This window comes from Apium graveolens, chromosome 3 (genome assembly GCF_009905375.1).
Source record: "Apium graveolens cultivar Ventura chromosome 3, ASM990537v1, whole genome shotgun sequence".
NCBI classification, from domain to species: Eukaryota; Viridiplantae; Streptophyta; class Magnoliopsida; order Apiales; family Apiaceae; genus Apium; species Apium graveolens.
Genome location: NC_133649.1, coordinates 223,852,885 through 223,866,460, shown reverse-complemented (window position 1 = coordinate 223,866,460; position 13,576 = coordinate 223,852,885).

The following is a 13,576-nucleotide window of genomic DNA, read 5'->3' as shown; positions in this document are numbered from 1 at the left end:
TTGCTATATTCGCCCTACCCTTTCCTCAAGAATCTTATCTCACTAATTCCATATCGGATCTACTAATCCTTAATTCGCACTCAATTCAAACTTAAAATGAGTAAGCCTAGGTCTTTCCTATCTTATATGGTCTATCACTCCTATCTTACTCTCACCTATTCTTATTTCAGGGACCAATAACCTGTTGCTCTGATGCCAACTTGTAACAACCCAAATCCGGGGTCAAGATTTGGTGTCACTAAACAATCTTTACATAATATAAAATAATATACAAATGACCCCCTTAGTTCCGGATCGTTTACAGGTTATGGTATGAAACAAGAATATAACCTTCTACAATTCACAACAACTAAAATACAAGATTAAATACCATTGTACTAATTCTCTTGTCTTATCTTGCTAACATCTTCATCCTCTTGCAGTGGAGATCTTTCTAACTTCTGCTGTCTATTAAAAGCTAATCACTTTTATCCTCATTTGTTTCTGAAAGAAATAAGAATTCAGAAAGCAAGAGTGAGCCAAAAATACTCAACAAGTATATAGTTGATTTCTAAGTATCAATATCAAAAGAACTTTTTCGGACAAATTTTTTAATTAATTATAACATTTCTATTTCTTTATAGTAGTTGAGCGAATAAACATTGGCCGTTACCAGCCCTTAATTATAAAACAGAAGTGACGAGCAATTCCCAAATTCATCTCCTGAATCAGGATTTTGTCCGGTTTTGTTATCATAAAACTTTTCGAGAAAGGATGTCGTTAGTGGCAATCGAAAATGAGTTAGACTGGACACTAGCGTTGTTAGGTCACACACACACTGTAGAGGGGGTGAATACAGTGTATAGTATAATCAAATCGAACTTTAATAACTCAAGTAACAGAAAACAAACTTTATTGAAACAATAAACTCTGTTACAGTATGGAACTGTTACCTCTCAGTGATGAACAAATATCACGAGAGCTGCTAGGGTTACAATGAATAATCTTCTCGAATATGATAACACTTATAGTGTAAACCCTATGTCTGTGTTTATATACTACACAGTTACAAGATAATCGCTAATTGATATGGAATATAATTCTGCTTCCTTAAAAATATATCAATCAGATATCTTTTCATCCAAGTATTCTATTCTTCATAGAATTCCTTCTTCATGCATATCTCTTCTTATGTTTGTCTCGATCTTCTTTCCTTTAATCAGCTGATGTCCTTATCTGAACGTCCTTCAGTACTTAAGTTCTGATATCCATCTTCTGATGATTATCTCCTGATAATATAAGTACTGATATCCTTAAGTCCTGACTTCCAGTAAGTACTGATTTATCCTGTTTAAGTAAGATCTGAAAACTAAACATAAATCATATTAGCCATGACATTATCAAATATATCTAACAATCTCCCCCAACTTGTATATTAGCATAATATACAAGTTTAACAGATATTTGATGATGTCAAAAACATTAAGTACAAATGCATGAGAATTAGACTAGATAACTACAACTGACAGTCTTTAAAGCTTTACCAGTCTTTAACTTCTGATAACAACTTCAGTCTGTATTCATATCAGAATTTAAGTAGTTGTAGATCTTGACTTGGCTTCATCTTCTGATCTCTCTGATGTCAGGAGTTGTTCTGAGATAGTTCTTCAACAAACATCTCTCAGCATATCTGAGTTCATCAATCATCCTCCTTTTAGCATCTTTAAGTTCTGCAGTATCTTCACCAATTTGAAATATTGCAGCCCTGAGATCATTAATTCTAGCTTTTCTTATATCCTGATCCAGTCTGATCAAATATGCCTTATCAGACTCAAGATTGAATTCCACAGCCCTGTAACCCAGAAAGGTAGTTATAATCTTGGCAGTGTTGGGCTTCATTTCAACTATATCACCCTTGTGATCTCTGTACTTTGGAAGATATGTGCTGTCAGACTTAACAGAATAAAGCCTTTTATGTCTCTGAATCTGATTCTTCAAATAGTTTGCAGCACTTTCTGTTATTTTGTCATTCACTTGAAGTAAGAATAGTACATGCTCCAGTTCTTCAAAATACTTCAATGGAATGACATTTTCCCTTATATGATAAACCTTACCATCTGTCATGAAGTACAACAAGATGTGTTCTTTCAATTAGGTATGGTAAACCATTTGTACAGATTCCAGTTGATTCAATCTCTCAGGAGTTGCTCCAATACCTGGTTCACTCAAGGAAGTTGGATCATTGGTAGTGTTTTGTATTCTTCTTTCATTAGCACTTCCCAATCCAGTTTTATCTCTTGCTTCCTTTCCAGTAACCACTCTTGCTTCAAAACCACTTGCAGCAGTCTTCAAAGGCTGAGTCTGTTTTGCTTTAGTAAATTCTGGTAGGAGTGTTTTGATTTATCTTCTGATATGAAGTTAACTTGAGCTATGTCAGAGGTTACTTATTTCTTAGAAGTATCAGAACTTACTATCTCTTGACTGTGAACAACTTGAGCCATGTCATAGGTTGTCTTAAAAACTTTTCTTGAAGTCAGAGCAAGATCATCATCTTCATCAGTAATTTCTTCACTCACAGGAGGCACATAAACCTTGATAGGTTCACCAACTTTTTCTTTACCCTTGGACCTTGGATCTATCTGCGATTGTGATTTAGCCATGGTTGCTTCAGTATTTGTCCTTTCTTTTATCACAATGCCTTTGAGTTTTGGAAGTTTCTTTTTACCAGAAGCTTCAGATTTAGACTTGACTTTTTCTGATTTAAGTCTGGCTTCTTCTTCCATTAAACTCTCCAAGTCCATTCCTGGATTTTCTTGAAGAAATAACTGTCTTGACATTTTTTCATCAAGATCTAAAAGTTCATCAGAACTTATCCTTTTACCAGTAGCAGAAGTGATTCTTTTTCCAGTATCAGAACTTGTCCTGTGACTTGTGATTTCAGCTTTTCTTGATGAGAAACCTCTACCTTGACTATGACCTCTACCCATTCCAGAGTTTCCATGGTCATCTTTTTCATCATCCTTCCCCTTCAGTGTCTTATCAGTTTTGCATTTGGACTTAAGTACTTTCTCCCCCTTTTTGGCATCAGCAGGTAAGAGAAGAGAGACAAGCAATTCCATTGAGGCTTGGATTTCATTAAGTTGAGATTGCTGAGAAGCTTGATTTTTCAGAATATCATCAATCTGAGCTTGTTGTTTCTCTTGAGTCTTCTCAATATAAGCAACTCTGTCAAAGGTAGGTTGGAAGAATTTTTTCTTGTCAATCTTCTGAACTTGTTCTTGCTTCATTAATTCTTCCTGAATCTTATGTATCTCTGCATGAGTAGTTGAATGGAGACCTTGTAGATGTTTAGTACTCAATGCAGTGACTCTAAGCTGCGTTTTGAAATCATCAGTAATTAACATCTCATCAGCTTTTGTCAAGTGCTCAGCAAGATTCTTTGCAGATGGAACACAGGTAACTGAGTTCCATTCCTTAGTCCACTCCTGTCCTGCAGGAGTTTCACTCCAAGGCACTGGTGCTTCTCTGGTAACAAACTTCTTAACGAGTTCAGAATTAAGAATAGTTTATTGAGGTGCATGTCCTGAAGGACCTGCTTCATCAACATCTGCATTTGGAGCAGCATCACCAGTATATCCAGCATTTGCAGCATCAGAACTTTCATAATCAGCATCTTCTGATAAAACAACAGTATGAGAAGCAATTGAGGCTTCAGCATCATCCTCTAAGTGCTGATCTGGATCCAAGTTCTGATCAACATCCATATCCTGATGCTCACCTTTATTCTGATCATCATCATCTAGATGCAGAGAAGGTGTAGTAGATAATTCTGGAGTTTGAGCAGCATCATTAACATGTGTTGTTGATGGATTATTTATTGTTGGAGCTTCTAAGTAAAGTACCTCAGGCACAACCAGGTTCTGAATATCAATTTCAGCACTTGTGCCTGGATCAACAAGAGATACAGTCTTGTGAACAGGAGACACAGATGGTGTGTTAGCCATTTCAGTAGCTGCTTTATTAGTTGGAGTTAATGGAGAAGCGGGGGCTTGAGCAGATTCCTTTTCTTGTGAGATCAGAGATTTCTGATCTCCTTCATTAAGTGCTGCTTCCTCATCATCTGAAACTGGCCTTTTTGCTCTCTGTTTCTTGTATCTCTTTGAAGATGGGGATTTCTTGGGAGGTTCAACAGAAGTCATTCTTCTAAGCCTTTTGAGAAGCTTAGATCCCCTAATTCCAGAATCCTTCTGAGAAGTAACTTTCTCAACTTCTTTTATAACAGAGTTTGATGTAGAAACCTGTTCCTCACTATCAGACTCATCTCTCAAAACAATCCTCCTCTTCTGAGGTGTTTGAGGAATAGTCTTTGTCCTCTTAGGCTTGGAAGAAGAAGGGTTCACAGTAGGTGCTGAGGATGAGGGTTGAGCTGTCTGTGAAGTGGAGAGATATGATTTGAGATATGTTCTGAGGGTAGGTTGAGTAGTATGAGTGGTATGTTCTGATGGTTGCTGTGGTGTTTGGGAGGTGGTGGTTGGTTGGATATCAGAATAAACAGATCTATAGGTTTCAGGATCAGCATTTACCAAGATCTGTTTTACAGACTGAGGAATCTGTAAAGGTCTAACCACCCTTTTCTTAAGATCAGCATTTACCAAGATCTATTTTACAGACTGAGGAATCTGTAAAGGTCTAACCACCCTTTTCTTAAGATCAGCATTTACCAGGTCATTAAAGGCTCGTTTTGCAATTTTGAAAGGTGGAGTTAAGGTACTGGCAGGTTGGGGTTCATCAGCACAACAAAAACTATATATAAGCTGACAGAATCTAGCAAAGTAAACTACATTCCTATCCTCTGTCATCCTATCCCCAATAAAACCTATCACAACATTTGCAAAATCGAAATGAGTTTGGTTAATGATAGCATACCCGATGTGCTGACTCATTATAGGGATGACATCAAAGTTGGAACACTTATTCCCAAAAGCTTTAGTGATGCAGTCGAAGAAGAAGCTCCATTCCTTTCTGATATGAGCCCGTTTTAACTGCCCAAGCTTAGCCAAACTCTGCTCATACCCCAAACTGGCCATTAACTCTTGAAGAGCTGATTCCTCCGGGGTTGAAAAAGTACATCCTTCTGGTAAATGTAGGGCCTTGCGAATTGTACCAGGAGTTACCTCATGTGTAGAATCATCCACTTCGAAAACAATACTGGGAGTACCATGTGTACCACCATTATCAAAGTGTCCAGTCCGCCAAAACGTCAGAACTTGTTGGCTCGAAAAGGTTGAAGGCTGGGTCAATGCATACCCAATTTCACTGTGTGCAAGATGATCTTGCACAAAATGCAACTCAGACGGAGATTCAACATGATCAAGAATTGCAACATAGTTATTTGGAATAAATTTAGCTCCATCAATGATCAAATCCTTAGGTGCCATGAGAATAATTGAGATTTAAGAGTGCCTGTTAGGTGTTTGATAAAATGTCTGTATGAAAAACCAACGTCAGGAGATGAGAGAGAGTAAAAGCAAAGAAAGAGAGATAAAGTGTAAAAGTAAATAAAAGATTCTATAATCTTCTTTCTCTCTTACTTATACTTGGTAAAATAATATAATCGTTGGACACCTGTCAGACATGCAACAATAATGAATAGTTAATGGGCACGGGAAAACAGTAATCATGACTTACCCACTTGCAGTTTTTCAAGGAAAAACCATTCCACATACCCAGTAATTCCATTAATCGAGGTAAATCAGTTTTAATTCAAAATTTAAACTGTTCCCACTTATTCAATTATTTTTCACTACAACACCAATATTCTGAAAAAAAATCGAGTGAGAATGACCAAAATAAATCAAGTAAACAAGTACTGATATTGTAAGATCAGAACTTAATTTAAATCAAAATAGATATGATCATCAGAATTTGATTATTTATCAGGATTTATCAATGCATTACAAAACATCTCAGAGACAAGAACTTGTAAAAAAAAGATTTCATTAATATATTAAGAGAATATATTCATGAAATTTAAATTACATCAGAACTTTACAAGATTGTCCTAAGCTGCTAAATCTAACATCAACAGCCTTTGTCCTAGCTCAAGAAGCAGGGCAAGGCTGACGATGAAGAAAAACAGGAAGAAGAAAATAAATTATTTCTTCTTCCTACTCTCGACAAACAGAATAGCGACTCTGATGATTCGCTCTTGCTGGCGGAGAGCTTCCGGCCTTTCCTCCTCCAATCGCTCCAGATGGCGATGGTAGTCCATATAGAAGAACAGGAGGTGGGTGAGTACCTCCTGGGGAACTGAGTCCCATATTTCATCAGGAATGGAAGTGACGTGCCATTCCTGCTGCCAGGCTTCACAGCTTAACTCCATGTTGAAGGTTTCATAGTTTAAAAACATATTGTAGTTAACCATGATGTTGTGTATATGAGGGAAAAGAGAGTAAGTGTTTGAGGAAGGAATTGATGTATAGGCTGATGTGAAGTGTTCGTTTATATAGGCAAGAGAATGCCAGGAGATGCAAAGAAATTTAATGCTGACAGGTAGAATTAATTCTACCTCGTCTCCCTAGACTGGGAAGACGAACAACAGTCATTGGAAGTGTAAGTCAGGGTTTAATGCGCACAAGTAACAAGTAAAAATTACTGTGCATGTACATGTTTTACTAACCCTAATTAGATTGACTGTTAATATTCTACCCAAACATATTCTAATTTAAAATGAGACTGTTTTTAGATTTTATCCACAAATAAGTCAAGTAAAGGATCAGAGTTTAATATCAGAACTTAGACTTATATCAGAACTTAACAGTCATCAAAACATAATTTCTTAACTCGAAAAATGAATGCCTATCTTTCTAATTCCTCACATAAATTCTAATATAGATTCTACAGAACTTAATCATCAGAACGTTCAATCAGAACTTGTCCTCAGAATATATGCAATTTGATACATAAACTGTTCATCTAAAATAACATAGATCACCACAGGAATTTTCATCATTAATATGGAGTGTTTATTGTGTGCATTAAGCTAAATATCAGACAAAGAGTAAAGTCTGATTCACTTCAGTACATCTTAGAAATAAGGCATAACTAAAACTTTACTAAAAACCTGTCATTATTCTGAGGCCTACTATTGAATGAGTTCATACTTGAGTCCACCTCACTTGTCTTGTGCTAATTTTGTGCATCTTTTTGAATTCCATTGTACAGTGGCGTCTCAGTGTAAGTGAGTCACGACTGCTTATCAGAATTTATGCCATTATCAGAGTATTTCTCCAGTAATCATAGAGTGTGAAAAGTCACCAAGAAAATATTTTACTTTTCTTATGCATATTTACTTAATACCAGCAATGCACTTGGGTCGTCCCTTCCATATTTTTACTCTAGATCTCAAAGGAGTACCTGATCTTAATCCTTGATTCCTTTTCTTTTTCTTTTGATAAGTGAGGTTTATCAGCACTTAGTACATTCAACAGATTTACTAGCATCAGAACTTAACAGATGAGAAGCATTATTATAGTTTGTGACTTAGTAATAAGATAGATAAAGTAAACTCAACTAAGCTCAATATCAGAATTTGCTTGTGTTAATAGATTTCCACAGAAATAATTACTTCTAACATGGGATCTTTAGTATATTGAAGATTACTAGGTCGTACATGTATCCTCATATGATTGAATAGTTACATAAACAGACATATCATTATCAGAGTTTAGAGAGTCACATCAGACAACAGTCAGTACTTAAGCAATTTTCATTTAAGCACAGAATACACAAGGAGAGTAATTTCTGTAAATACTGATCATAAAGTCTGATGCATCAGAACAAAACTAAGCAGATTTAGAGAAAGAACCTTGAAACCATTCCAAGTTCATATACCAATCTTGTAAAAGTAGCTTCACACAGTGGTTTTGTGAAGATATTTGCTAGTTGTTGATCTGTTGGAACAAAGTGCAATTCCACTGTACCTTCATCCACATGTTCCCTTATGAAGTGGTACCTAATGCTGATGTGCTTTGTCATTGAGTGTTGAACTGGATTACCTGTCATAGCAATAGCACTTTGATTATCACAATAAATAGGGTTTTTGAAATATGTTAACCCATAATCCAGTAACTGATTCTTCATTTAAAGAATCTGTGCACAACAGCTTCCTGCAGCAATGTACTCTGCTTCTGTAGTTGATGTGGAAATTGACTTTTGTTTCTTGCTAAACCAAGAAACCAATCTGCCTCCAAGAAATTGGCAGCTTCCACTTGTGCTTCACCTGTCAATTTTGCAACCTGCAAAATCTGCATCTGAGTAACCTATTAGTTTAAAATCTGATTCTCCGGGATACCACAATCCCAAATCAGCTGTTCCTTTAAGATACTTGAATATTCTTTTCACAGCTGTTAAGTGAGGTTCTCTTGGATCTGCTTGAAATCTTGCACAAAGGCAGGTAGCATACATGATATCAGGTCTACTAGCAGTTAGATAGAGTAGAGAGCCAATCATACCTCTGTAATCAGTAATATCTACTGATTTACCAGTATCCTTATCCAGTTTTGTTGCAGTGGCCATGGGAGTGGATGCACTTGAACAATCTTGCATTCTAAATTTCTTCAGCAAGTTTCTGGTGTACTTAGTTTAACAAATAAAAGTGCCTTCTTCATTCTGCTTGACTTGAAGGCCCAGAAAATAGCTAAGTTCCCCCATCATACTCATCTGATACCTTGACTGCATCAGTTTGGCAAACTTCTTGCAAAGTCTGTCATTTGTAGAACCAAAAATGATATCATCAACATATATCTGGACCAGAAGTAAGTCCTTTCCATGGTTGAGGTAGAACAGTGTTTTGTCTATAGTTCCTCTGTTAAATCCACTTTCCAGAAGAAACTGAGCTAAAGTCTCATACCATGCTCTTGGAGCTTGCTTAAGTCCATAAAGTGCTTTATCAAGCCTGTAGACATAATCTGGATATTTGGAATCTACAAAGCCTGGAGGTTGTTCAACATATACTTCTTCCTCCAATTCTCCATTGAGAAAAGCACTTTTCACATCCATTTGAAAGACAGTAAACTTTTTGTGAGCAGCATAAGCCAAAAATATCCTTATAGCTTCTAATCTAGCAACTGGTGCAAATATTTCATCATAATCAATTCCCTCCTGTTGAGAATATCCTTTTGCAACCAGCCTTGCCTTATTCCTTGTAATTATGCCATCACTATCAGTTTTGTTTCTGAATACCCATTTTATACCAACAACATATCTGTTCTTTGGTCTTGGTACTAGGGTCCAGACTTTATTTCTTTCAAATTCATTTAACTCTTCCTGCATTTCTTGCACCCAATCGACATCTTGAAGAGCTTCTTCCACTTTCTTTGGCTCATTCTGAGAAAGAAAAGAATTGTAAAGATATTCATTTGAAGTACCTGTTCTAGTTCTGACACCTGCATCAGGATTTCCAATTATCAAATCAGGTGTATGTGATTTAGTCCACTTCCTTGCAGATGGAAGGTTTTCTCTAGAACTGGATGCTCCCCCATGATCCATGCTGTCTTCATTTTCATTTTATGATCCTCCCCCTGAAACTATGCTCTCTGAGTTGGATTATTCAGAATTTAGATTTTCAGACCTATCAGAACTTGGCTTATCAGAACTTGATGAATCAGGACTTGAAGAGCCAGATATATGTTCTGATGCTTCTTGAGATGTGGTAAGATCTTGAGTATGCTCCCCCTGCATAGGTGCATCTTCCTTTGGCGTAGTCACCACAGTTTCAATAACATCAGAGTTTAATCCATCAGAGTTTGCAGTATCAGGACTTAGATTGTCAGGATTATCAGTATCAGAATTTGAGTCTTCATTTTCAAATCTCAGCTGATTATGATCAATAAAATCTTCAAGTCCAGTAATCTTCTTGTCATCAAAAGAGACATTGATAGATTCCATGACCACTCTTGTTCTCAAGTTATAGACTCTGAAGGCTTTTGTGGAAAGTGGATATCCAACAAAAATTCCTTCATCAGCTTTTAAATCAAATTTAGATAGCTGTTCAGGATGAGTCTTAAAAACAAAACACTTGCATCCAAATACATGAAAATACTTCAGATTTGGCTTCTTTTTCTTCACCATCTCATATGGTGTCTTTCCTTGCTTATTGATAAGTGTTGCATTCTGAGTAAAACAAGCAGTCTGCACAGCTTCAGCCCAGAAATAGGTTGGAAGCTTTGCTTCATCAAGCATTGTACGTGCAGCTTCAATGAGAGTTCTATTCTTCCTTTCAACAACTCCATTTTGTTGTGGAGTTCCAGGAGCAGAAAATTCCTGCTTGATTCCATGGTTTTTGCAGAACTCTTCCATTATCAAATTCTTGAACTCAGTACCATTATCACTTCTTATTATCTTTACTAAGTCTTTGACCAATTTATCCCATTTCCTGACATGATCAATCAAGATTGATGCAGTTTCACTTTTTGTGTGCAAGAAATACACACATGTGTATCTGGTGAACTCATCCACTATGACCAACGCATATTTCTTCTTTACAATAGACATGACATTTACTGGACCAAATAGATCAACATGTAGTAGGTGATAAGGCTCAAGAATTGATGATTCAGTCTTTCTCTTGAATGGGGATTTTCTTTGTTTAGCATTCTGACAAGAATCACAAAGGCCATCAGGAGCAAATACTGACTTTGGCAGTCCTCTCACAAGATCTTTCTTGACTAGTTCATTTATATTGTTGAAATTTAAATGAGAGAGTTTCTTGTGCCAATTCCGGCTTTCTTCAATTGATGTTCTACTCATCAGACAGATTGCAGAACCATCAGTACTTGTTGAAAGCTTAGCTTCATAAATGTTACCACGCCTGAATCCTTTCAGAACAACTTTTCCTGTAGATTTACTTACAACTTCATAGTGTTCTTCAAAGAAATCAACATGATAACCTTTGTCACAGATTTGACTTATGCTTAGCAGATTGTGTTTAAGTCCTGAGACCAGAGCTACTTCCTTAATGATGACATTCCCAAGATTGATATTGTCATATCCCAATGTTTTTCCAATGTTGACATCTCCATAAGAAACACTTGGGCCAGCTTTCTCCACAAAGTTTGATAGCAGGGCTTTATTTCCAGTCATATGTCCTGAACATCCACTGTCCAGAACTAGGATGTTTTTCCTGTTGCCCTGCAATCACAAAGACCACTAATGATTAGTTTTAAGGACCCAGACTTGCTTGGATCCTTTGGCCTTATTAAGTTTGTTAACATTTGCAGCGGATTTAACATCAGAGTTTATGTTAACATTTTTCTTATCAGAATTTACACTATCAGACTTTGAATCAGAACTTACACTAGAAGGAACAATGGAAACTTTCTTTAGAGAAGGTTTTATTTGATAATATTAATAGTACAAACTATGATATTCCTTACAAGTATAAATGGAATGCCATAAACTACCACAATGAAAACAAGGATTTTGTGGCTTATATCTAACAGAGTGACTCTTAACTCCTGACTTTGAAGGTAAGGAGTTTATGTTCTCATTCTTCCTGCAAAAATAAGCCAGATGGTTAGAACTTCCACAGTTATGACACGTTTTCCTAGGAGCTTCAGGAACAGGCTTATAATCATTGCTTTTATTCACACCTTCCTTTCTATTCCTATTTTTCCTAGGTAATTTTACCTTGTTTGCATTCTTAACATCTTTCAGCTTATGCTTAAGCTGCTTCTTAGTCATTAAGCCTATGTTTACATCAGCTGTCTTTTCCTGTTTTAGTTTGTCAGAAGTTAATTCCTTTTTAACTTCTGATTTCTTATTATCAGACTTTACAGCTACAAACTTAACAGGTTTTAACTTTGGCTTTTGTTTAACAACTACAGGCTTAATATTTTCAGTTCCTTTATCATTCTTATCCTCTCCATAACCTAAGCCCTCTTTCCAGTTTTCACTACTTAACAAATTCTGAGTTATTCTGCCAGAGTTGGTCCAAATCATGATAACCTCTCTTTCCTTTTCTAACTCAGTTTTTAGAGATTCATTCATTTTTAGCACTTCATCCCTAACATAAAAGGCATCATCTCTATCTTTCTGAGTTTGATGGAACATAACTAACTCCTTTTCTAAGAAATCATTTCTTTTCTTAAAAGCAAGATTTTCAGAAGTTAATCTTTCACATATTAAAGTTTGATCTCTATAACTAACAAACATGGTTTTAAGATATCTTCTCAACTCATTAATATCATCAGTATGAAAAGCATAAGTAGTTCGAGGTACCTTTGATTCAACAGCTTCAGAACTGCTTTCAGCACTTGCTTTATCAGCATTTGCCATCAAGGCATAATTCTCCTCACTTTCAGAATCTGAGGTGTCTGTCCAGCTTTTCTTCTTTGTGACAAGAGCCTTGCCTTTGTCACTTTTCACTTTCTTGCAATCAGGAGATATGTGGCCTTTCTCACCACAGTTGTAGCATTTGACATTTGTATAATCTCCTCTGTCAGACTTTCCTCATCTGCTCTCAGATCTTCTGTAATTCTTATCAGAACTTGTGCCTTTCCTGGAAAACTTCTTCCCTTCCTGAACTTCCTGTATGCAATCTTTATGATCCCTTTCACCATAAAAGCACACAGCTTCATCATCTCCTCATCAACATCCATCTCAAGCAAGCTTTCAGATTCTGATTCATCATCACTTTCAGAACTTGATGACTCAGTATCAGACTTTGTGAAGAGAGCTTTACCCTTATCTTTCCTTGAGGTAGCTGCCTTGGGGGATTCTTCTTCAGCCTTAAGAGCAACTGTCCTTGACTTTCCACCTTTCCTCTTGCTTTTTTGTTCCATCTCAAGTTCATGAGTCTTGAGTATTCCATAAATTTCATCAAGAGTTGTTTCATCAAGATTGTAGTTGTCTCTTATTGTTGTCACCTTCAAATCCCAGTATTCAGGAAGAGCTAACAGGAAATTAAGGTTTGAATCTTCAAGATCATACTCCTTATCAACCAGTGATAGATCATTCAAGAGTTTGACAAATCTATCATATAAATCAGTCAATGACTCATTAGCCTTTGAGTCAAAGTGTTCATACTCTTGAGTGAGTATTGTCTTCCTGTTCTTCTTAATCGTATCAGTTCCCTGACACCTTGTTTCTAGAGCATCCCATATCTCCTTTGCAGTCTTGCAGTTTATTACCCTGTTTGACATTACATTATCAACGGCACTATGCAGTAAGTGTCGTACCTTAGCATCCTTAACAATTGATGCGATATCTTCAGCAGTGTAATCACTCTTCTCCTTTGGTACAGTCTTTGCTGCTTCACCTGCAACTGCAATAGCGAGCTTGGTTGGTTTGTGAGGCCCTTCCTTGATTCTATCAAGATATTCTGGATCTGTAGCTTCCAGAAACATGGTCATCCTCACCTTCCATATGGCATATTCAGATGGTCTCAATATGGGAACTCTGATTGTCTCATATCGGCTTTGAATTTATGTTTTAGGAGGTTCTTCAGTTTTGGTGGGCTTAGTTGGAGTTTCGGTTTTAGACATGATTGTGTTTGGATCTTAAACTGTTTGTGCGTTAATAGATAGGCTCTGATACT